The sequence below is a fragment of the Vulpes lagopus genome, chromosome 18 (genome assembly GCF_018345385.1).
Source record: "Vulpes lagopus strain Blue_001 chromosome 18, ASM1834538v1, whole genome shotgun sequence".
Lineage (NCBI taxonomy): Eukaryota > Metazoa > Chordata > Mammalia > Carnivora > Canidae > Vulpes > Vulpes lagopus.
The window spans coordinates 45264415-45290901 of NC_054841.1; the positions used below are offsets into that span (position 1 = coordinate 45264415).

General features: G+C 41.5%; 1 long non-coding RNA gene and 1 other non-coding gene across 2 annotated transcripts; one reads left to right on the top strand and one right to left on the bottom strand.

The window, feature by feature from the left end:
- Nucleotides 1-3794: 3794 nt before the first annotated feature.
- Nucleotides 3795-25963, bottom strand: LOC121477745. Its single transcript, XR_005984355.1, has 4 exons — nucleotides 25797-25963; nucleotides 10188-10280; nucleotides 8118-8219; nucleotides 3795-3864 (listed from the first exon to the last, which is right to left on the bottom strand). It is a non-coding gene; the product is annotated as an uncharacterized LOC121477745 (long non-coding RNA).
- Nucleotides 15803-15906, top strand: LOC121478476. Its single transcript, XR_005984485.1, has one exon. It is a non-coding gene; the product is annotated as a U6 spliceosomal RNA (small nuclear RNA).
- Nucleotides 25964-26487: the final 524 nt, after the last annotated feature.

Below are 26487 nucleotides of genomic sequence, written 5' to 3' on the forward strand. Positions count from 1 at the left end.
TGTATTTTGCATATGTTGTTAAAAGCAACCAGTAGTGTGGGAGGTCCCAAGTAATCCTCTCCTTATGCGTGGTCGATGGCGAAGATGATGGGATGTCCTTCCCATCATTAGGTAAGTCCCCCTACCTCAGACTCCACCCTAGTGGACCAAAGGGAGGTGTTCCTGCTGGCCTTGAAACAAGGGTTGTCATGTGCAGGAGAACCATGTTGCTGGGTTTGAGGGTGGTCCATGGGAGCCAAGGGTCAGCAAGAATCAGATTCTGCCAACAACCAGCTTGGAAGAGGAGCCTAAGTCTCAGGTGGGCTCCGGCTCCCACTCCCGCTGGGCTGGCAGGTGGTGGAAGCAGAGGGGCCAAAAAAACAAAAACAAAAACAGAAACAAAAAACCCTAACAATCCATCTTGGAAATGATTCCAATCAGTACTTTCTTTAGCTGCTTCTAAACAGCTGTTTGTCTGATGTCTGATTAGTTGAGATCTTTCTTAAAGAAGGTTATGTTTCATGAATCAAAGCTTAGTAGCAGCAGCACTTGATAATAGTCTTAGGCTGTCAACCAGGTTATGCTAAAATAATTTGGCCAAGATAATTCCTGATCTGTTTTTATTGGTTGGCTTATTGGCTTGACGGTCAATTCATGAAGATCCTTAAAGATTAAGGTAATTTCTAATGGCACATACTTAATAAATGAATTTGTCCTGCTACGATTTTAATTATGCAGATGCATTTTCTTCTCTTAGGAAAGCCACACCAAAGACATTAGGGACGTCTCGCAGACACTAGTGAGTTTTTCACTGACTCAGTTTCCCTTTCTTCTGGCAAGTAGCTAGACCTCGTGTCTCAGTCTTACTTGAGTTCAGTTTGGTTGTGACTTCTGGCCAGTGAAAAATGGTGGAAGTGATGTATGCTTTTTTGGGTCTGGTCCACAGAAACCTCCCATTGGATCTGCCACACTCTCTCCATCCTCCCACTGGCCAGCTGGAAGCAGAAGCATCAGGAGAGAACGTCAGGTTCTAAAGGATGGTGAAACCACAGGCTGAAAGGAGACTGGTCTCAGAATCACCACGTGGAAGGCTGCCTCTCCTGAAGCATTATGTGAACGAGAAAGAAACGTCCATTGTGTTAAGCTCCTGAAATTAGGGGGTTCAAATTTCAGAGATCCTCTCCCAGCTGATAGAGGGCTGAAGATTTGCTTTCAAAAAGGGTTCTTTGTTTTTAACCTTACAAAAGAAATCACACTGGGATGTTTTTAAATTGCAGGGTGGCCTTATAGAGGTGATGGGATGCCATTTCTTACAAACTGACTTTAGGGGCCCATGGGTTGTGCCAGCTGCCAGCACTTTCAGGGTCATGCTCAAAGTGGATGTTCGGCAAACCTTATGCACTGAGTTCTAGGGGTCAAATACACACAGTGGTATTTGTGGTGGTTCTGACTAACCTCATGATCTCCCAATAATTAGTTGCACACAAATGCTAGGTCTTTGTTTTCCTGGACATGTTGAATCCACCTTGTTCTCTTAGTTTTTCACCTTATCCTCTTGTTTTTCACCTTATTATTTGATTTCCCAGAAGCAATCTTTGAATTCAACACAAGGCCATCAAAAGAATTCCCTGCAATTCTGTTATTTTTTTTCCCCCACAGGAATATATACTCTTCAGGAAAGCCAATCTACAAGTGGCTCCCACTGAATTCAAAGGACTTGGCCTTTTGATCAATGAAATACTTTTAATACTAGTTATTTATTGAGTGGATAGTTTGCACTCCGTGGGATTCTGGAAATTTATATGCATTTTTCTGCTGGATTTTGAGCTCTGGGAGGTCAGGGATCATGGCCTTTCTTTCTTTAGCCCTAACTTATGGCTCAGAAGCTCATGTAATTTATGGTCAATAAATTCCCACTGAATATAAGAATTCTTCAATCAAAGGCCTTTGACTTTTATGGACACATATATGCTAGTTTCACCCACATGCTGAAGATGACTTCAAGCTTGATGTGTATTGGAAGAAGGATAGATTCAGTCAAGAATCCTGGTTTGATAAGGTTGAGATCCCAGTTCAATGATTCATCTTCTGTCTAAGGTCATGGAATGAGGATTGGATGGATAGACCTTGGCTTAAGAGTCTGGAAGAATCAATAAACTACCCACAGGGAGGAGAGGAAGCTTTGGAGAAAATGGGAAGGTTCTCCTTAGGAGCAAGAAATACTTGCCTTGAAAAGTAAGGGGAATTACAAATATTTGCCTGAGGCCAATTTTTCTGAAAATTTGCTGTTGGCAGCTATGAGAATTCACTTGACTGGACACTCCTGTGAAAGCAAAGAATTAATTCCAGGAATAAGCCTAGGGAACCTGAGATCATTGCTGCTTGCCTCCTTTTAAGAGAAGATGCAACAGGCTCAATTGGCTTGGCAGGGAAAGAAGAAGGAAGGAGAGATGCCACTCTTCCTTTGGGAAATTGCCACACCAGCACTAGTGTGGCCTCATGGTTGTGGCAGCTGAGAACTTGAGTCCTTGGGGTGGTGTGCACAACTACTTAGGAAACCCAAGGTGGATGGGTTATTGGATTAATTATTTTTTGATGAGGGTATATTTTACAGGCTTCAGGAGAAAGAATGGGGGAGGGAAGGTAGTACAAAATCACAAACAATATTGGGATGAAGGAAGGAGCATAGAACTGCGTTCAAGGACACTTCACGCTTTCGGTTGAGTTCTATTTCTACTGAACCATGTGTCATTTCCCCACGTGCAAAATTAAGGAATGTAATGAGCTGAAGGTTTCCTTTCCACTTATAACTCTTCTATCCTAGTGAATCTGGAGGAATGGTTAGTCAGCCCAAAGAAATCTTCACTGTTCCAAAGGCCAGAGTCAAAGGTTCTTTGTTATAGTACTATAGGTTGAAATGTAAGATAGCGACCTAGTCTTCTTGTAAAAGAAACTTGTGCACATTCCATAGTCAAAAATTCACTCCTAGGACCAAGTTGTACTCCCTCATTTTTCTTTGCCTATTTGGGAATGGCCTTGGCTCCAGATCCTCATTAATTTCTCTTGAAAAAGAAGGCTGTGCTATTGCATTTCAAGACATTATAGGATGGCAGGGATTCTTGTGTGACCAACCGAGACACAAAGTACCTAAGAAAGCCAGTTACAAAGAAATGCCATTGTTGAAGCTGAGGAATAGAAAGCACAAGGGGGAGAGGGGTGAATTTTGCAGAGGGAAATAGACAATTTGAGCAGGCCTATGTGATTTGTTTCTATTGCTACTTTTGGGCAACTGCCATTGGCTGAATTTTCAACTATTTCCTTCTGTTTTTCCTATATAAGAACAGCACATGACGACTTTTGATGTTTTCAAGATTTAAAAGTGTGGTGGAAAGGGTCAAGTATTGGTTGACAAAACAGAAACAAAGCAAAATAAATAAAAGTCATGTTAGAACTTCCGGTCCCCCCCCCAAAAAAGAACTTCCGGTTTCCATCTCAGGCTGATTATTAGTGTGTGCAAGTCCCTGCTTTTGTCTGAAAGAAAGTAGGTGTTATTAGATGTTTGTTGAAGCTTAGTTCAATATATCTGTTTATTAAATATTAATCTCCTAACTATGCTGTAGCATAATAGAGTATTTTCTTTTTGATAGGAAAATTCTTTTAATGAATGATCACAATCGTGTTTCTCCCTCTTAAATTCCATGAGTTAAAAAAAATGTTGAACATCCAACAACACAAGTCCGAATTTTAAAGGCCTTCACGTTATGAATACCACTACAATAGAAAATAAACTCATCACTAGATTTCAATTTACTTACAAAAGATCCCAGCTGTTGCTCAATGCCAAAATGGGTAGAGACTGTTTGGTTCACAGGACTGGATCTCTGGCTATTGAAAAAGCATTTATAGGCATTCTTAGCAAGAAGAATCAGCCTAGTGAATAATACAATCATGAGCTATGGTTCAGATATTCAAGTGCAAGTGTCCAGAAGGTGATGTAGCAGCTAATCTCTGAGGGTAGTTTTGAAAATAATGACATTTAACTTATTAGAGCAATTGTTTTCATAGAAAGCAATGAACTTCTGTAATGAATAATAAAATCCAGCATTAAAATTACATCCTGATGGTAGAAATCATGAAACTGAACACAGTTGGTTTTGCCATATGAAGTCGCCCATATGGGGGGAAAAATCAATGCATCTAAAAGTACTTAGGGAACTTATTTAAAGAGGAAAAATACTAATGCACCGCTGTTTCTTCTGTGTATTTCTAGACAACGTACTTGCCAAATTCACTAAGAATAATTTTAATGATTATTCAAAGCATAACATGAAGGAACGGGTTTAATCTGATTACGGTAATGACATTTCTAATGTATTTATTTAGAGCAGCGATTGCTGAATTGCACTGATATTAGCAAGCTTGCCCTGTTTACTGGAATGCTGATACATATTTAAAAATCTGTCTTTGAATAATGCAGCCTGAGCATGTGGACAATAGATGGGGTCTTCTGCTTCCCTCCTTTATGTCTTATCTGATCTGCCTGCCTTGATTTGGAATGCCCCCCTCCCCAGCTTTGCTATTGTCGATGCCTTTGCTCTCCCCCACGTCCCAGGTTTGGCCTTACTGAGCCCTGATGTCTGATACACTTGCAACACCTTGAAGGAATGCAGCTGAGAATTCATTGTCCCTCTTCTTGCTTTTTAAATATCCTCACGAACTCTCCTCTTTTTGCCTGTTTAGGAACAATTTCTCACGCTTGATTAGTTGATTGACCAACCTTAAAATTAGTGCATCTGTAATTTGTGAGTAGGATCAATTACCTCAGACATTCAGCTCATGGCTCTTTCGGCCCCATGTGAGAGAAGCTAGCTTTAGGACTCTCCCACCTGAGGCTTTTTCCAAAATAGTACTTTCTGATCTGTACCCAGTCCTCATCATATGTCCAATCCCTTCTGAAATTGTAAACTCAACCGTACTAATTCCTTTCATTCTGTACTTTCAGAGTCTTCAGTGGAACTTGAAAGTTTTAATCCATCAGATGTTAAGAATGAGATTGGTATGTATTTTTAAAAGAGTGGGGTGGAGATCCAAAAGGAAAAAAAGAGGTCTAATCCAAGCCATTAGGTATTGGAATCCTCTCCTATATAAAAGCCTTTTGTTTATAAGAGAGCTGAGAGCTTGAAGACCTGTAGCTAAATCATCCTTTGGATTCCACTGAATTGATGGGGTGATAGTTGTGTCAATCAGTTGATGTCTGAAGAACACCAGCTACATTCCAGGCTGTGGACACCAGGGCAGCTATGACAGGTAATGTCTATTCATGCTCCCATGCAGCTTTCTGACATATCATTGACCCTGCTGGAGTGTATCCTGGGAAATACAGGTCAGTAACCATGTGGAATTGCATCAAGTTTGCATGTGAGTGCAGGATGACAGTTTCCAATAAGCGTCGTACTGCCTGTACTGATGGTCATTGAAATGCTTCCAGTCTGATTGGTATAAAAATGACTAGACTTGGCCATACATAATAGAACCTGGGAACAGGGCTCCTGCGGAAGTGGGTGGCCCTTGGCAACCCTCAGTAGACCAAGGTGGGTTTGGCAGCAGGGCAGCAGGGCCTGGGCAATGCCTGTCCATTGCCCTGGGGAAGACCTGCATGGTGGGAACTGCAGGGCAAGCAGGGTGGTAGTCTTGTTGTCAGGAGGTGAGGCTCCAGGGTGTGTGCCATGCCAGATACGCAGGCTAAGGTATGATGCTCCTTCCAGCTGCAAAAATGACCCAGAACTGGGGACCTAATGACTACCAATTTAATAAGAAAGAGTTTGATGAGTTTTCCTGTGTTATATCATGCAGACAAAGGTTGTCTATGTATGGACCTTGTCTGTCATTCTCGCTATAGAATTCCTAGCACCTACCACAATACCTGAGCTGGAGCAGGTGCTCAGTAGTATTTGTCATTCAGCTAGTGACAGTAAGTTAAACCAAATGTCACACTAAGAAGTCTAAACTCAGTAAAAAAAAAAAAATATATATATATATATATATATTAGAATGACTTGATTAGCTGTAATTATATTACTTGATAAGAAATTTTGTTATAAGATATATGAGTATAACAAATTATGGGATATAGAAGATAAATATATACATAAATCTAGCTTATTTATAAATTTTAAGGATTTATATGTTGATTTGTGTATTAATTTATATTACTGGGATCCCTGGATGGCGCAGCGGTTTGGCGCCTGCCTTTGGCCCAGGGCGCGATCCTGGAGACCCGGGATCGAATCCCACATTCAGGCTCCTGGTGCATGGAGCCTGCTTCTCCCTCTGCCTGTGTCTCTGCCTCTCTCTCTCTCTCTGTATGACTATCATAAATAAATAAAAATTAAAAAAAAAAAGATTTTTATATTACTTAGCAATTCTCAAAATTGTTAAATTTTCTGAATGTTATCTTCTGTCTATATATGGATTTTTCAGGAAACACATAACCACGGCTTCTAGCAAAATTTCAAGTGGTTCTACTATTGGCAAAGCCCAGCACAAGGTACAGATGGAAGCTGCCATAATATATGTCTAGATATCTGAAACGTATGCATCAAACTTTTAATAAGGGTTTATCCTCCCACCTTGAAAAATATTCCTTTGTAAAATGACCTAGAAGACAAGGTTTGCAATCAGGACTCTTGGACTCCTCTGAGTTCCTATCAGCATGCAGAAAGGTTAGCCCCTAGTCCTCAGCAGATGGCCATCTTTCCCACTTCTTGGAGGACTTGAACAAACAGAGCCCATAGTTATCATGAACCCACATTTCTGGATTTTCTGAGATGGCTTAAATTTTAATTATTTTGTCATATTATCCTTTTTAAAAATTCATTCCCAAGGTATCTTATCTGGACCCATGGGATTTTATTTTTAACTTTTTGTCTTGAAATAATTATAAAGTCACAGGTAATTGCAAAAATAGACCCATGTACCCCTTACCCTATTTCCTCCAATGGTGATATCTTGTACAGCTTTAAGGCAATATCAGTTCATGGATCCTACCCAACTACATGCTGATGACTCCTCATTTTATTTCCAGCTCAAACAGACTCCTCTGCCCTGAGCTCTAGATGCATCTATTCCTATCTGTTCAGCATTTCCATCTGGATGTCAGTTATTTCACATTTCATATATCCACATAGAACCTTGATCCCTGGCTTTCCTAATTCAAACAAATCTTCATTTTAGTAAATGGTCCTGCCAGCCACCGAATTGCCAAGATCAGCAATGATCTTGTAGTACATTTGCTTACTTGTTCATTGTTGGTCTATCTCCATGGGCACCTGACAAACAGAGTCCTCATTTGTCTTCTCCACTATAGAATTCCCAGCATCTCCTATAATAACTGGGCTGGAGCACATGCTCAGTAATATTTGTTAAATGAGTTATTATTCAGGGGTGCCTGTGTGGTCTAGTTTGTTGAGCCGACTCTTGGTTTCAGCTCAGGTCATGATCTCAAGGTCTTGAGATTGAGGCCTGTTTCAGGCTCCCAGCTCAGTGGGGAGAGTCTGAGTTTTCTTCTCTCCCTGTGTTCCTCCATGCTGCCCCCACCTTCATTCACGGGCTCTCTTCTCTTTCTCTCTTTCTCTCTAAAATAAATAAATAAATCTTTTTAAAAAAGAAATATTATTCACTTAACAAATATTTGTTAAATAAATAGATGATTTTGGCAGAGGTAATATGGCAATGTTATGGTCTCAGATGACACCAAGTCTCAGGATTTGGTTTCCTGAGTCATGGTTTACATGCTTATGGGATAGGTGGCTGTAAAGGGATAATGTGTATCTTACAAAGTGATTGAGAAAAAATATATTGGCCTGGTTAGGAAAACTTCAACCTGAGAATTTAATGAAAAGCAAAGATAAAATGAAAACCCAGTAACCTCCCTCCTCCACCTCCCTCCCTCCCTCCCTCCCTCCCTCCCTCCCTCCCTCCCCTCCCTCTCTTTCTCCCTCTTCTCTGTTGATTGCCCAGGGTCCATTTTCAAGTAGTCTTTTGAAGAGAGTACACTGGACTTGTTCTTATTTTTGCATGTTTGACTGACAGTATCTTTCTTTGACTTCACATACAAAAGAAAATGAAACTGAACATACCTTGTTTCTTCAGCATATCGTAGATACCTTTCATTGTCTTCTGGCATTTAGTATGGTAGTGAAGTGAGGTCAGCTGATATGCTTTCCTCTTTTGATCCCTGTCTGGATGTTTGAAGAATATAGCAAAATGGTTAATGCTCATGGGTTCTGGAAATAGGCAGTTTGGACTCCAGTTTCTATTTATGACCTCAGACAAATTACTTCATTGCTATGAGCTTTACTTATCTCATCTGAAAATGTGGAGTACAGCACCCATTTCATGCAGTCACCATGAGAATCAAATGAAATACAAGTGTTTTAGACTAGTGCCTGGCATATAGGATATGCTCAAGAATACAATGCTTTACTTTTCCTTGTAATTGAAAACATTTGCCAGGAGGAGGCCAGATATTTATTACTATTGTTAATTTTTGCCTGACATACAACCTGACTACTCAGGTTTTGGTCTTGTTTATCTTTACCTTTGTTTCTCAGGATATAGAATTCTCTGCTTCAAGCAGTGATCCTGCATCAGTTCTGTGTTGTTCAAGGGGTTGCTTCTAGGCCTCTCAGAAGCTGAAGTCCCAGTTGCTGTTGCTTTCTACAGGACAGCAGCCCAGCAAGCTGGAGGCCCCAGTATTATATGTACTGTTTTGTGTTTTTGCTATATTTCTTGTTTGCAAAGATGAAGAATCACTGCTTGTCTCTTCATATCTCATGCATCACTGCCCTGTGTTTGGAAAAACAGGGTTTTTTGAAGTTGGAACTCAGTGCTCATCTTGACCAGAAAACTCACTTGCGCTATCAACTTTATTTTGCCTCCATCACCTGTTCTTAGCCAGTTCCTTGGCTACTCTGGGATCCTCCTCCAGGAATTGTGCAGGCTTTATTCTCCATCTTGAATGCTCTTACCCACCGCACTCCCAGCACAGTGCTTCTCTCCAGTCCTTCCACATTGGCTCATGCCAATGGCTCTTCTTCAGAGAGTGGCTATCAGGTAACTGGAGCCACTTTGTTCCCAAAGAACCAGAGTGCCAAGGAGTTCACAGGCCACAGGCAGTAGCCAACAGATGTGTATGACAGCTCAGCCCCTTTTCATGAGTGACACAAACTCTCAGCCAGACCTTACATCCCAGAGTCCCCTGTAGGATCAGTCCAAAAGCACCCTCTTCAAGACTTTGCCCTAGATAGCCTGCTGTGGGGCTCCCCATTGCCTTTCTGTCCTGCTTCTCATATCTTGCTGATTTTTCCTGGGACCACCCTAATAAATCTTTTCACAGTCAGTAATTAGATATTCAAGTATTTGTTTGCTAGTTTATTTCTGTCATTTTTCCCCAAAACTTTAAGTCCCAGGACAGGAATCCATTTTTGAACAATGAATGTGGGACGTGACATTCGGTGACTGCATATTCAATAAATTAACAAAGAAAGCCACAGAGAGACTGAGCAAAGTCATAAATGCATGAATGTAATTGGCCTATACCCAAGTTTGGGAGTCCAGTCCCCTCTTCCCAAAGCCTCCAACCCACAGAAGCCTTGTTTGAAGATATAAATACCCTTCTATAACAAGGTGACATCACACATACTCAAGCTTTCCTCTCTTCATTTATTATAAGGCTAGCCGAACACTTCAATGCATTTAATTCACCATTACTTACTTGTTCTTTATTACCTCCATATGCATCATGTGAGTTTGTGCATGTATATTTATACAAACTCTTATTATTCAGGTTCATAAAATATCCTTTATAAGAGGAACTATATGTGACTGACCCAGATGCACAAGAGAATATGTTTCATTTCTCAAGAAGAACCTTCTGTGCACCCTGCCGCCTCCCTGCTCCATGAATTTACCCATGGGACCTAATGATTCTAAAAATTGAAGCAGCTGCATGGGCCATAATTTACTGACCTACTGTGTGCGTGACAAATGGGTCTTAACTATAACCAGCTGGGGCTATTTTTTGTCAAAACCAGATTTTGAATCCTGCACTTGAAAGCTTCTAAGTTATTTTTCTGGTACTCGTGATTGTGTGTGTCTGTGTCTTTATACCTGTCTGTCTGAGTACGGAAAGAGGGATAGAGACGTACCTGGAGAGGAACTCAGGTAAGTGGATTCTTATTAATCACAGGCAAACATATTTTCTCCGTTAGCAAAGTCAGGCTAGCATATCCAACACTTGTCTGAAAAAGAAAAAGTTGCCATTTATATTAAACTCCAATTGCAAGGTCAAAAGCATCCTGAACCTACAAAAGGTTATATTTACAAGAAAAAAAGCCATTAAAAGCTGGGCTAGGAGGAATGTGTTATCTCTGTTGTGTAGCTACAATTAGCATATACTTTATACCATTTAAAAATAAATATTAAGTGGTTTCAATTAAATCGTTATTAATCTGAAAAGATCAACACTTGAGCAAAGTGACAGTGCTCTCTCCACAACCTTTCTGAAGTCTATAAACAACAAGCTATAAAGAGTGGTTGCTAACTTTGGTGGGGGGTTATGGGCTCCTTAGAAATCTAGTGAAAGCTATGAACACTCTCCCCAGAAAAAAAAAAAAGACCCATAATTTTGCAAACAATTCCCAGGGGTTTGCTGACCATCTGAAAGCCATGCATGAGTCTCACATTAAAAATGCCTTCTCTAAAGGAAACATAAGATGTAACCATAATTTAAAGGAAGTCATGATCTTGTTAAAGAACCTAAGAAATTGCTTATTCATACTCTCACTTTCCAGATATGGGCAGAGATCTGAAGACGGTATGAAAGTCACACAACAAATTGGTGACAGAGTTAGGAATTTGGATGCTATTTTAAGTTGGCTTCCTTAGAAGCAGACCCTGGAACAATGATTGGCGGGAAAGTGATTTATTAAGGAAGTGCTCCCCGGGGATACCAGCAAGGGCATAGAAAAGGAGCAGGTCAGGCAGGGGTGCCTCTCACGCAAACACCTGCCAGGGATAGGGTCCCATGGGGAGCTCTGGAGTAGAAGTTGTGCCAAAGGAACGGATCAGCTTTCATACCTGCACACCCTCTTTACAGGTTAAAAAGTAGGAGGAATTGAACTTCCAGGAACTGGTAGCCCAAGGGCAGTCCTCCAAAAAAGAAACTGCAGATGTCAGGTGGGGGCAGAGCTTAGAAACCATAAAAGGGGACTCCAAAACCTGCCAGATGGAAGGTAGCTAATGTGACAGCCAAGTTTCCTTGACCCAATGCTGTGCCCCCCCCCCCACACACACACACAAGAGGCAAATATAGACTTTTTGGTAAATGACCCATTGCTCACTCTCCCAAGATTAAGGAGATGCGTAGTATTCATTTTAAACTTTAGTCTGGAGCATGATGAAGGTTTTCAGATCTTTAAATGTAAGCTTTGTGCAGAGTGGCACCAATGTCAATAACTGCCATCTGGGCATCTTCTGGAGTTTCCATGATGCACGGCCTCCAGGGGTCCCATTCTGTCCCACTGTATAGAGGCACCCTAAACTCTGCCCCCGATAGCACCCCCACCTCCAACCTTATGTGTGCCTCGAACAAGAACCAGACAGGTTTGCTTTGTTTCTGCAGAGAACTTTATTTTGTGGGGTTGAAAATCCCTTTTTCCTCCTGTGCAACATAACTGCTTTGCAGGGGAGACCATCCACACATGTTTCTTAGTCTTGAAAAGTCTCCCCACTATGCCAAGTCTTCAAACTGCCAGGAGAAAATATCAACAACCTAATAGAAATCTAGGTAGCAGAAACAAAAAAACAGTTGGGAGGCCAGATAGGCTGACACACATGGCCAGACCCTACCTGAAAATAGAAATGTAATTCACATTGTGCAGCAAACAGTTCAGGAAGCCAAAACCACCATCTCTGCAGCAACTGGCCCCAAATAGCCAGGACAATCAATAACTGATAGCTTCCCTAATTTATGCCCCTGCATCCAACTTGGAACCCACTAGAGAAAGTCAGACGTGTACCTCTAACCAGTCATGCAGGATGCTGGCTGCTAGTTAGCGCCCCCTGCAGCCTCCCTAGGCCAACAAACTGCAATCAGGGCACACTTGACCTGAAGCCTTCCCTTTTTCTCACTGCAAATCTTTCTAACCCCTCTGTCTGCCTTTGAGTCTTTGCCAAACCCCCAAAATGGTGGCCAGCTCCTTTGCTCTAGCAAGCCCTGAATAAATCACCTTTAATTGTTCTCATTTGGGTAGTCCTTGTTTATTTTCACACCATTCATAGGAAAGGCCAATACATGTGGGGAGAAAAGGAGCACCTGGGTGGCTCAGCGGTTAAGCATCTGCCTTTGGCTCAGGTCGTGATCCCAGGGTCCTGGGATAAAACACTGCATGGGGCTCCCTTCAGGGAGCCTGCTTCTCCCTCTGCCTATGTCTCTGCCTCTCCCTGTGTGTCTCTCATGAAAAATCTTTTTTTAAATGGGGTGGAAAGCTTAATTATAACTGTTTTTAAAAGAAATGCAAATTAAAACAACCATGAAATGGTGTTTTTTTTTTCTCTTGATTTGAGAGCAGTTTGAAAGTATTAAGCAAAAGGCAAAAATGTGCATGCCCTTAAGCCTGGTCAGTCTAGTTCCAGCAATTCATTTTGCAGAAATCATCTCATAAATACACAAAGTTATGTACAAAGATGTCCCATGTTCAAATATTTGTATAAAATAAATGTCCAAAGGGGGACTGGATAGAATGTGGGACATCTGTGCGGTTGAATTCTGTAAGACATCCCAAGGAATAAAATGTCAGGGATAGATAGACGGCAGAGTGAGAAAGGCAAAGCAACGTGGATGTGTGACTGGACACACCTTTCCGACTATTTCATATGACGTCCATAATGGTGCATCCCAGAAGTGGGGCTGGAGGATGGGAGAAGGGCTTTTACTTTATATATTTCTCATTGTTTGTCGTTTTGTAATGATCACGTATTACCTTGGTAGTGAAAAAATTAAAATAAAAAGAATCTGCTGGGAAATGCAGTGGTCTGCATGAAATGTGATCCTGAGAATGTTATTCACTCTCTCACCTATTTTCTCACTTCTCTGCATACTGTGGTTGAGTTATGCAGAAAAAGGCATGGGCATTGGTTACAGCTTTGATTCCTGGAACAATAGTCCATCTAATTAGGAGCCCACTCCACTGACAATGCCCAGCCACACCTTGTCCAAGGCAAGGCGAACACATTGGTGCAGGTGCTAGAACAATCACATCTCATTTATCTCCCGTTGCCCAGGAAGGAACCCAGCTACGCTGGTGAATTTTCCAAAATAATAGCAGCTTACCATCTGTTCAAAGTGCCAGTCTTTTTCTAATGTACTCATTTTTTATGGAGATCTTTCTTAAATAGATTTCACAACCCTTCCCTTCTCCTTGAGAGTACAGCGATCATAATATAACCAATTCCCGATGATTTGGGGCGTAGTTCTGACTATTGAGCCCTGAGCTATGACATTTCAGCGCCTGATCTGGGAGAGACCTAAATGAATGGGGAAGCTTCCTTTGAATCTCCACCAATCCCTGTGATTTTGAATTCCTTTCTGATTTGAAAATATCTCCTGCTTCTCTCACTTTCAACTCCCCTTTAGATATAATGTACGTGTTGGATCCTGCTCTGGCTAGGGCAGCTCCTAGCTATGCCTCATTTCCTTTGATGCTCCATCCCAAAGCGGAGCCAGAGTAAAGATGTGGGTGAACATGGTTCCTGGGAGGTGATCCCAGAATGCAGGGTGAGGGCATGTGGAAGGATGGGGAATAGGGAAGACAGCCAGCACAGTGGGTGTTAATGAGCAGGTTACTGTGCAGGTGACAGGAACTCACAATCACAATGGGGACCCTCTGAGACACAGCAGGGACACAACTCATTGCTGTGTCACTGAGGACTGAAAAAATTGGAGTATTTATTATCTCCCCTGACTGAGGATTGCTGGAGGAATTGAGGGGAGTCACATCTTCAGCACTTTGCATCTGCATTTTGGCTGCACCAGGCAATGCCTTCAGACAGAAAGACACAAGAACCGACCAAGATGACGGGAGCAGAGCACCAAGAGTCAGCTACACTCTCACACAAGCCATGAAGTCAGCAATGCTACCCCATTTTACAGACTGGGGAAATGAGACTATCTGTCCAGGGTCACAGAGCTAGCCAGTGATGGAGCTAGGATCCTCACCTGGGTTGAAACAGTCCCAGAATTTCCCTTTGCTGTCACAAATGGCTGCTATGCATCCAGAAGCCTCTGGGGACCCTTCTAAGTTGTCACCTTATGAAAAATTAGCTGAGCAGATTATTAGGCCTGAGAAGGTATGATTCCGCCTGTTTCCTGAGGTATCCTGATGCCCAGAACAGAGTGTGGCATGTGACATGCATTCAGGAACGAATTTCTGTATTGATGGGGCCGGGGAGCATTACAGTTCATTGTCTAGAGGTGTAGCTGCTCACTCCTAGATGCCCAGTTCCTGTGTGTGTTCCCATTCATTCATTTATTCAACTAATATTTACTGAGTACCTATCGTATACAAGGCAGCATGCTAAGTGCTAAATTTTCAGTTGAGAGAAAAATATCCATGAGTTCACAGTCTCCATGGAGTCCACAGTCTAGAGAAGGAGACAGACATTACTCAAAGGAATCACATAAGTCACATCTGAAAAAGCCTCTTGTTTGCTTTTCAATTTACAGAAAAAATAAGGACAGTAGAATATATTAGGCATGGTATGGAGAACTGTCAGCAAAATCCAGCCTCTATGAAACTTTATAGGACAAACAATCTACTTCAACAAATAAATTACAATGGGAGAAAATAAAGAGGTGGAAAAGAACACCTACACACTAAAAGAAACTTAAAAGACATATCAACTAATCCCACGACCAGACTCCTATTTAGATGCTAATTCAAACGAACTATAAAACTTACGACAATAGCTAAACATTTGGAACTGACTGGGTATTTGTTATTGAATGATTATTGTTCTTACTTTCGATGTGATATTATTGCAGTTGTGTTTAGGAAAAAGAGGCTTTATTGTTTTTTTTTTTTTTAGAGGTTTTATTGTTAAGAGAGACATACCGAAATATTTACAGATGAAATGATAGGATGTCTCGGATTGGATTCAAAAGGAAGGAAATGGACAGGGACTGTGGATAAAACTGAATTGCCCAGGAGTTGACACAATACTGAAGTTGGTAATGATGGCTTAGGAGTTCATGATACCAAGCTGTCTATTTTTGTATATCTGAAATTTGTCACAATAAAAAGTTTATTGTGGAAAAAAATCACACAAGTATTTTGTCACAAACTGAGACACCTGTTAGGAGGACCAAGGACAGGTTACCATGAGGACCTGGAACAGGTGAGCCTGATAAACAGGGAAGCCAAGGAAGGTTTCCCTGCAGGACAGGATGTTTACTTTCCTGTATTGATTCTACCTACTCGAAGTACTATGTTTGGAAATGTATTATGAAAGCCATTTTTCTTTCTTTCTTCCTTTCTTCCTTCCTTCCTTCCTTCCTTCCTTCCTTCCTTCCTTCCTTTCTTTCTTTCTTTCTTTCTTTTTTTCTTTCTATCTTTCTTTCTTCTTTCAGAAATCCTTCAAAGTATATAATACTAAGCAGGTATATTTTTCTTCTTACCTCCATATTTGTTAAGGTGCTTCTTTTTCTTTCCTAACTTGAAACTTGTTGGTTTGAATGGGAAACAGAAGTAGATCCAAGGACATCATTATCCTAATAAAATATCATACTTAAATTGAAACTCCACAGAGAAGACTAGCATGGTCCTGTGTAAGGATGACACCCAAATTCAGGAAGCATCCCATATTTTGTGTCTATGTAGAAGATGGATGTTGGCTGCACCTCTTGTGGCAACCATTTCACAATACGTATAAATCAAACCATCATGCCTTATGCCTTCAAATTACACAGTGAAACTGGGAAGAGAGTGATTACTGAGATTCCCTGTGGAAAGAGGGCTAGCATTTTGTTTGGGTTTTTTAAGATTTTATTTATTTATTTGAGAGGGAGAGAGAGTGGGGAGTGTACAGAGGGAGAGGGACAAGCAGACTCTGTACTGAGCAAGGAGCCCAACATGCTGGACCCTGAGATCATGACCTGAGCCAAAGCCAAGAGTCAGACATTTAACTGATTGAGTTGCCCAGGTGTCCCAAGAGGGCTAAGGGGCTTTTAAATTAAGGCCATACATTCTTTGAAGCTCCTCCCATCTAGAGATGTAGACCATGTCTGCTCCCCTTTGTATCTGGGCCAGCTTGTGATTTGCTTCAACCTAATGAGTGCAGTGAGAGTGGCAAGGTGTGACCTATGAGGCCAGAGAAGCCAGGGAAGCTTCACCTGTTTCTCTTGGTTCATTCACTGTGGGAGCTTTAGTTGCCATATAAGGAGTCTGATCAACCTGGGGCTACTGTGCTAGGAGGAAGCCCTGGATCTATGGGGAAGCCACATGTGGGTGCTCTGATTGGCAGCCCCAGCTGATGTTCCAGCCTAGCTAGCATCGACTACCAAACCTATAAGGGGGTCTCTAAATGACTCCAGCCCCCGAATGGGTAAGTCACCCTCAGCTGTCAAGTCTTTACAGCTTCATTCCCCCCACATGGTGGAGCAGAGTCAAACCATACCCGTTATGCCTTCTTTGTGAACAAAATAAAATTGTTATTTTGTGCCACTAAGTTTGGGGATGGTTTGCTATACAGCTGCAGCAACCAGAACATAGGCCTAGCTAAAGGACTGGTAAGCAGATATTCCTAAAAAGTATTTAATAAGGGACCTCGGTGCTTCCACAACATCTGTGGAAGAGTTGGAGCTAAGGAAAGCAGGGGCCTCTGCTGGACCACACCACTGCACAGCAGGTCATGAGACTATGTTTGCTCCTGCCCACACAAGTGCCACCAGCACAGTCCTCCTCACACATGTCACTGCAAACATGGAGGTCACAAGCTGCCTACCAGCCACCATCTCTGCAGAAAGGTGGCCTCCACATCCCTTCCACCATCCAAATTTTGTATGAACAAATATAACTGGCAAAAACTGAATCAGAACCCTTGCTGCAAGGGAGCCTGGAAAGACTAGGATTTGGTTTTTTGACTTCCAGCTTCCACAGTAGAGTGGGAGGTAGGACATAGAATTAGATGTAAGTCACAAATCTTGGCCCTGGGGAGTTCTTTCTCCTCTTGGAGGTGGAAGAAGAGCCAAGTTGAATTCAAGTTTTCCATTTTGATATTTACAAATGTAAACCATTTGTTCTAAATGCCTTTTAGAAAATACTAGAATTTTTCACTTTACAGAAGAGGTGGAACAAGACAAGGCATGGAGCATAAATGATCTACATTTGTGAGAACACATAAGCAGAACCAGGACCATGTAAAATGGCAGGTGCTGGAAAGGAGACCTGAGTCCCCAGCTGAGAGGAGCAGGGAGCATTGGAGAGGAGCAGAGCAGGGCTGGCCTCCATCCCCACTATCACACTTGTGAGGTCAGCCACTTTACTGTATTAGGTAATCCTAGAGCCTGGGGAATAGTAGCCTGCCTTAAGGACTGGATAGAGCTAGAGATAACCAGTACTTGGTATTTCCTTACATCTTGGTTGTCATGCCTTCTTTCCGAACCTCAATTCTCTTACCAATAAAATGAGGGATGATAGCTTATTGACTCTCAATATATTATAGGAAATCATATGTGAAACTACATAACAGATCATCCTCTGTCTTTTCTGATACTTTCGTTCCTGACACAAGGCAGCAAATGGTTGAGATTTCAAAATCTGGATTGTAAATGAGTTTCTTTTGTAATCTCATGTGTTTCTCTGCTCCTTGAACACAAATAGTAGTATTACAATGTCTTTTTTTCTTTTCAATCCTGCCCATGCTTTTCCCCCTAGAAATATTAACGTGAGCTTGCATATCTTTTCCTTTGAAAAAAGTATCATGGAGCTGGATACACAAAATGGAATCAGTAACTTTCAACTTGCTTCACCAGTAGTGTATCTGAAGGCTCAGACAATTTTCTTCAAAGCTTCTCTAACCTCTCAGGAAGCTGGTATTTGTTATTACCCCACCTGGATGGATCTGCTTGAGACTCTTCTATCTTCCACTACCTAATGAACTATGATCAAGAGGGCACCTTCAGCTGGTCTTACAACTCACCATGGTGGTAAACAATATTTAGTCAAGTTGTTCTCATCATCACTTTGCAACAAGCTCTTACAAAAACATGAGGACTCTTAAGTGGCTGTTGACTTGAATGTGATAATAATGTGGCTTTTGGCGAGGCCACATCATACCCCTTATGTTGGTCTAAAAGTTGGTAAAGATGTTCTATTTGTGCAGCAGCTATCTGGTATAAAGTGGGCATACCTGTAGCTTCTGCTTTATGAAAACCACCTGGCAAGCTCTGATTAGATGGCAAAATTCTTCTTGGCTTCATGAGGCAGTCAGAACTCAATCTTGGTTCTATGAATTCTCCCCAAACTTCAAGATGTCTCTCCAACTCAGTCCCACATCAGGCTCCCCACAGGGAGCCTGCTTCTCCCTCTGCCTGTGTCTCTTCCTCTCTCTGTGTGTGTCTCTTATGAATAAATAAATAAAATCTTAATAAATAAATACCTTAAAAAAAAAAAAAGAAATGTGGGAAGAGAGTGCTGGCCTAGACCTGAGGGGAGTGCCCTGGGGGTTGCATTTCTGTAAACAAGTTTCCAGAATATGCATGAGAGAGGAAGAAATTAACTGTGAAGTCTGTACTAGAAATGCAAGACTGCTTGTCTTTCTTTTCTTTGTCACTACCTCTCAACACAACTCATCACAAATATAGATAGATAACTAGTAGTACAGAGTGAGTCATTCCATTGCCTGAGATGTTTTAATCAGATTTTCTTTCACAGCAATTTGAACTAAGAGACCCAGAGACTCCAGTTAGGGAGTGACTAGCACAAGAACTATAAAGTTGTTTAACTCTGCTGCAAGTAACAGGGCACATACAACAGGGAGTGGACAGATGTATAAAGAGAAGATGGTGATATCAGATGACAAGAATGGTGTCAGGGGGAAGTGGCAGAGTACAGATCTCCAAAAGTTCAACCCTCCATAGACACAATAAATCAAATGGCAAAAGTTGCCAGAACCAACTTTTTCAGAATTCTGGAAATAACGAAAGGCTTCTAGCATCCTTGGGAACATATAGAAATATGGTGAATCTAGGTAAGAACAGAAAGCTTGCAGCACTTTGACCCCCGACTCCCTGCTCCTCAGCTCAGTGATAGCCTTAAAAAGTAAGTCCATATTCCTAGTTCCAGAGGAAGTAGAATGAAGCTCAGTTCCAAATAATTGTGGTTGTTTGTCATGGTGGTTCACTGGAATACCTCATGCAAATTGTTTCTTATTTGGCCTCACTTGAAGAATTTCTAGGAATCTAGGATACCTGTCTGCCTAGGGCTGGGTGTAGCTGTGAGCATGCTCAGCAAGACTTGAGAAGGCTCTAAGCTCTCACTTCTGACCTCCTGGAGGCTCTACATTAGCAGGAAATTAAGACTAAACCAGAGTTGAGTGATGAATTTATGTAGCAACACAAACAGAGACTCCAGGCAAAAACTTGGAGACTTATAGACTCCAGGCGTTTGAGAAAATCTTTGTCCAATCGTTAGTCTACCATAAGCTTACTGAGTATAGACTTCAGTAGCTACACATAGAGATGTTATAGAATTTATTCAGAAAATTCATTAAATAAACAATAATTTCAACAATGAACAACAAAACAAATTCTGAGAGGGGAGAATCTAGTTCCCAGAGTTTTGACATTATATTACTTGAAATGTACAGTTTTCAATAAATTTTATAAGGCATGCAAATAAACAAAGTATGATCCATACATAAGGGTGGAAGCAATTCATAGAAACTGTCCCAGAGGAAGCACAGACATAGGATTTATTAGACAAAGACATATCAGATATTTTAAATATGTCCAAGAGCTAAAAGAAAGTATGAAAATGATGTCTCAACAAACAGAGAATATAAACGGTGTAGAAATTATAAAAGCAACCAAGCAGAAATTCTGGATTTGAAAAGTATGATAACCAAAATGAAAAATTAACTAGAAGGATTCAACCACAGATTTCAGGAGACAGTAGAAAGAATTAGTGAACTTAAAGATAGGTCAGTCAAGATTATCCAGTCTGAGGAGTAGAAAGAAAAAAGAAAAATGAAGAGAGCCTTAGGGACCTATAGGATACCATCAATATACCAATATACACATAATGAAAGTCCCAGAAAGAGAAAAGAGAGAAGAATCTGGCTAAGCTGATATTTGAAGAAACAATATCTGGAAGTTACCCAAATTTGATTTTGAAAACTTTAATCTATCCATGCAAGGATCTCAAAGTCTAAGCAAGATAAATTCACAGATTCACATCCTGACACCTCAAAATAAAAGTACCAAAAGCCAAAGATGAAGATAAAAATCTTAAATCTATCAAGAGAGAACTCATCATGTATAAAAGACATTCAATGAAATGATCAGCTCATTTCTCATCAGAAAACATGAAGACCATATGGCTGTGGGAAGATATATTCAAAGTGCTGAAATGGAAGGAGCCCAAATGTCCATTGATAGATGTATGGATAAAGCAGGTGTGGTACACAATGGAATATTACTCAGTGATTAAAAAGAATGAAATCTTGTCATTTGCAATAACGTGGATAGACCTAGAGGGTGTCAGGCCAAGTGAAATAAGTCAGTCAAAGAAAGATAAATATCATATGACTTTAGTCAGATAAGAATTTTAAAGACAAAACAAACAAACAACAATAAAAATGCCAGACTCTTAAATACAAAGAGCAAACTAGTGTTTGCTAAAGGGGAAGTGGGTGAGGGGAATGAGTGAAATAGATAAAGGGAACTAAGAGTATTTATCTTGACGAGGACTGAAAAACATATAGAAGGGTTGAATCATTATTTTATACCTGAAACTAACACTGTAGGTTAACTATACTTGAATTTAAAAATTGGCATAAAGAACCCACAAAGTACTGAAATAAAAAATAAATTGCCCATCAAGAATTCTATGTCTGAGAAAATTATCCTTCAAAAATAAAAAGGAATTAAGATTTTCCTGGATAAACAAACTGAAAGAGTTCATTGCTAGCACATCTGCCTACAAGAAATTCTAAAGGCAGACCTTCAGACTGGAAATGAAAGGAAGGACAAGTCCACATGAAGAAAATAAAGAGCATGAGTAAAGGTAATTACAAGTAAAAAAAAAAAAAAAGGTATTATGTAAATATAAGACAGTATAAATGTATTTTTGGTTTATAACTCCTTTTCTCTTATCTGACTTAAAAGACAACTGTATAACACAATAATGATAAATGTAAGTTGTTGGGCAATGAGTGAAGATGTGATTTGTGACAAAAATATAAAAAGAGGAACTTTATAGGGGCAAAGTTTTTATATACTATTGAAATTAAGTGGCTAGGAATCCAAACTAGATAGATATAAATTAAGATGTTAATGGTAATTTCCAGGGAATTAATAAGAAAATAAGTTAGAAATATAAAGTAAAAGAAACAACAAGGGAATCAAAATGGTACACTAGAAAATATCTGCTAAACACAAAAGAAGGCAGTAATAGAGTAATTAAGGAACAAAAAACCCACATAAGAAATGGAAAACAAATAGCAACTTGGCAGATATAAATCCTCCTATATCAATGATTACATTAAATGAAAATGGATTAGTTTCTCCAATTAAACGTCAGAGGTTAATTGAATTAATTTAAAAAAACATGATTCAAGTATATAATGATATCCATAATAGACACACTTTAGATTCAAAGACACACATGAAAAACTACAACAAAGAGTACAAAAATCCAGCAAAGATACAAAATAAATACATAGAAACCAACAACCTTCATAAATACAAATAACAACCAGATCAAAGACATAACAGAAGGCCCTGCTTGTAAAAACATTAGTATAGGTGAAGCACTTTCAGAAGAAATGTGCACAGCCTCTATGAAGAAAATTAAAATATCACTAGAGGATAAAGAGAAAACAAACGGAAAGACCATTGGACAAGAAATGTCAATATTATAAAGATGTCATTTCTGGTCAAATTAATTTAGAAATTGACCACAAAGCAAATAAAAATATTGTTTTTTTTTAAAAAAAACTAGATGGCCAGTTCATTTCTGAGTTTATATGGAAAAAAAGACATTTTAACTAGTGAGAAAGAATCTTACAAAGTATTATATTAGAGATTAGAGCATAGGGTGTGATATTTTATGAAGCTTCAATAATTAAAATAGTGTGATACTGGCACACCCATCGAACACAAAAGAAGACCCAGTATTAGACCCTCAAATATAAAAGAAAGTAATATGTAATAAGGGAGGCATTTCAAATCAATGGGGAATAGTTGGGACAACTGAGTAGCCATCTGAAAATAAATAAAGCTTGATCCATCCTTACCTTACATGGAACAGAAATAATTTCAAAAGAGTCAAATATTTAAATGTTTAATTTTTTTTTTTTACTTGAAATACCAAGAAAAAAAAACACAAAGAGGAGGGGCACCTGGGTGTTTCAGTGGTTTGAGCACCCAACTCTTGATCTCAGGTCAGGTGTTGGTCTTGGAGTCGTGAGGTCAAGCCCCACATGAGTTTGGGCCCCATGAACCTACTTAAAAACAAACAAACAAACAAACAAACAAAAAAACACAGGAGGATTTTTTAAAATAACTTTGTAGGAGATGACACTTTTCTAATGCTGACTCAGAAGCCAGAAGTTACAAAGGAAAAGACGGACATGAATATAATGTGAAGCATCTGCATGACAAAGTAAGTCAAGTCTAAGGGGAAAAAGTATTGTGGCTCATATCATTACAGTCTAAAAAATAGATAAGTAAATGAATAATGCAGATTAAACTTTTGCTTATAGCCATTGCACTGGATAGAATAAAAAAAATTGAGGAAGTATGCTTTCATCATTCAAAAACGAGTATCTGATTCAGAGAGAAGTCACTCATGTGACTAACGAATGAGTAAAGTTCCAACATAGAACTCCATTGCTTCACTTTCATTTTAAATGAAAGTCTCCACATTCTCCCATCAACTGCAATCAATTGGTAGTGGTACCAATGGCAATAGGATCAGGCATTGACCCGAAGTCACAGAATGAGCAGGAACAGCTGAGAGCAGCAGGACAGAGTTTTTAACAAGCACATATGAGGCATTCCTCTGGGAACCCTGTGAACTAACTGACCTTGGCAGAGTGATAAAGTTAAAGAGAGAGGACCTAATTGCTAGCTTAATTGGCTACTAATGTCCACAGGACCTCATGTATACCCACAGCCCCGTGAGGTCTAGGGACATGCAGGTTACAATTAATTATGGATTGAGGGTGACATTTTACATTACAAATATCAAAATAGCTTGACAATGTATATTATAAAAGGGGAAGGCTGTGATTTCAAAGTGATGAAACCAATTGACACGCCCAGAGCCCAGTGCTGTCAGTGAGGTCTTACGAGGAAAGTCATAAGCGGCGATACGTATCTGAAATATTCTACCTCTGACTCTGTAAGTTACTAGCTTTGTGAAGAGGGCAGTTGTAAAACTTTTGATTTGCTTGTCAGCAAAACAGGCTCCAGTGCTAGATGGTGCCATTGCCTCACCCAGATCCCAGTACTGGCCCAGCACACCCACCCTCAATGCAGTTGGGAGTGTGAGCTGCTGACCACTCACAGCTTCTTACCTTCTCCCAAGAACTGCCCTCGTCTGATGGATCTGCCTCACCTGGGAAGTTAGAGCCCCTGCCCTCCTCCCCAGGCAGCTCCTATATGACTGACTGCCATAGAGGCACAAAAGGCCAGACCTCTTGCCTCCAGGGGAACAATACAGAGTAGCCTAGATAGTGCTCTAAAGCCCCCATACCCATCCCATGGATCACACCACAGTGAGGACCAGAACCTTGCTGGGCTTCTTCCCTTGTCCTATTCTGCTTGGCCCCCTCCCTTACTGAGAAAGCTCTCTCAACAATTCACCGGAATCCCTGCTTCAGACTCTGCCTCTAGAGACTTAAACTAAAAGAGAGTTTTAATTCCTGCACTTCCAATTTTACGTGGTTGCCATTCTGATACAAACTTCCAAGACCGGTTGAATTGAAGCCCTCTAGGAACCATGAGGACCTATGTGGGGTACAAGGTGCAAGGGGGGCTCAGCTGGGCTGGGCCAGGCAGGATACTAAAAGACAGTGGAAAGCAGCGTCATCGCAGGACTGAAGTGTTGTTGCCAAGGAAGCAAGTCAGGAGCAGACACAAGTCAACTCTAGCTGGAGGTGAGGCTGTGGCAGGTCGCCTTGACTGCCAGCCTAAGAGGGCAAAACAGGGTCCTTCAAGGGCAGTACCTCAAGCAGAGGCATGAGCTAGGCAGGCTGCTTGGTGGGTAAGCTGAGCTTCCCATGAGAAGGAACAATGAAAATAGAGTCAAATAAGTTCACATGAAAACAGCCTGAAAAGTGAAGTGCTGTATGGATGAGAGCTGGCGTTATCCTTCATGTCCACATAAATGGGCTCTGAGGGGTGCACTGTGATCTAGATTGTAAACCACTTTCTGAAAGCTGGACAAGGCAAATCTCCTTTGTGGAGTCCAGCTCTGAGCCAACAGGATGGCATCGGCATGCGGGTACACTTAGGTCACAGGAAACTGCTTGCACAGACCAAAATCCTTTTGCTGGCATTAAGATAAACCATGATCTACCAAACTTGCAGGCTGCAGCAGAGCCTTTAATTCATATATTAGAAAAGAAGAAGGGCTGAAGCCCCACAACTTAAGCTACCATTTCCAGAAGCCAGAAGAGGAATTATAAAACGCGGGAAAAGAAATGAAAGACAAGAGCAAAAATCAATGAAACAGGAAATAAGTGTGCAGGACAGAAAGTCCAGAAATCCAGAAGCTGGGTATTTGAAGACGAACCGAATTAATAAATTTCTAGCAAGACTGATGGGGAAAAGAGAAGAAAAGATTGACTTCCAGCCTCCGGAAATGAGATCCATTGTGTGTTAAATGCTCTTGAGAGGGGGTGGAGTTTCTGGGAGCAGCCCTGGAGGTGCAGTGCAGGGGTTCCCAGGCTGGGAGCCCAAGCTGTCGGGTCATCCGCAGCCTGACTCTGCTCCTGGCGGATTCTCCCCCGCAGAGCTGACGTGTCATGCTGGAACCAACTTTTTAATAAAACCATCTGTCCTCCAAAGTGTCCCCACTGAACACTAGCAAAATCAGGATGGAGTCTAAAAACAAGATCTGGCTTGTTTTGGGTTTTGTTTGCTTGTTTGTTTAGTTTTTAGTTGCCTGGTAGGAGGCGCTGCTGGGGACGTGGGGCCGCGGCGTCACCCCCGCCCGCCCGCTCGCCCGCCCGCTCGCCCGCCCGCTCGCCCGCCCGCCCGCGGCCCCGGCACACAGCCGCGCCCCAGGGCCGGGGCGCACAGGCGCCGTCCTGCGCCGGGAGCCCGGCAGAAGGGGACAGGCGGCTGCTTCCCTCCGCTGGGCCCGCCAGCCCCGCGGCGGCAGCACCCCGCTCCCCGGGTTGAGGGGCCCTATAACCGCTGTCCTGAGCCCGGGCTCCGGGGAGGCGACCACCGCACGGCAAGAGCCACTAAGGGAAGCGGGCGGCCCGGGCTCCTGCGTGGGGCCTGTGAGAGGTGGCGCGGAACACACCTTGCAGGGGAGGAAGTTGGGGTGTTTGTTTGCCAACGCCCCTTCGTGCTGGGTGGAGGGCTTCTCCTTGGAGTGTCAACTCCATCTGTGAAGAGCAGTGTCTGGTCCGAAAGCTTCTCTAGGCAGCAGCGGAGGAACTTGTCGCAGAGTCCAAAGGCTCTGAGGAGGGCCCCAGGTGCCGCAGGCAACATGGTCCAGCCCCTGTGTGCATTTCTCATTTCTCCTAGTCCAACCCACAACCAGATCAGATTTCTTTACCTGTTCTTTACCTGTTCTGACAGGTCATTCCAGTTCCTTCTGGCATGAGGTAGCATTTCCTCTGGGTGCCCCTCCCCTTTTCTCTTATTGTAACTCCTACTTTACATTCAAAGGTCAACAGGAACATGACTCCTCTTGGAGACTGTCAGTATCAGTTAAATCTCTTTCAAACATTTAAAATCACAACACTCTAATGAGCTTCAAAAGAAATTATTGGCTCATTAAACTACAAAGTCCCAAGGGAGAGCAAGCTTCAGGCTCAGCTTGACTAAGGTTCAGTTGAGGTCACCAGAACATAGCTTCTCTTGGCTCCTGGATTCAGCACTGTTGGCCTCCACATAGTCACTTTATTTTCAACAGCAAGGTGGCTGCCATAGCACTGACTCAGCATCTTCAAGGGAGAGGAAGGAGACTTTTTTCAGTAGCCCTCGAA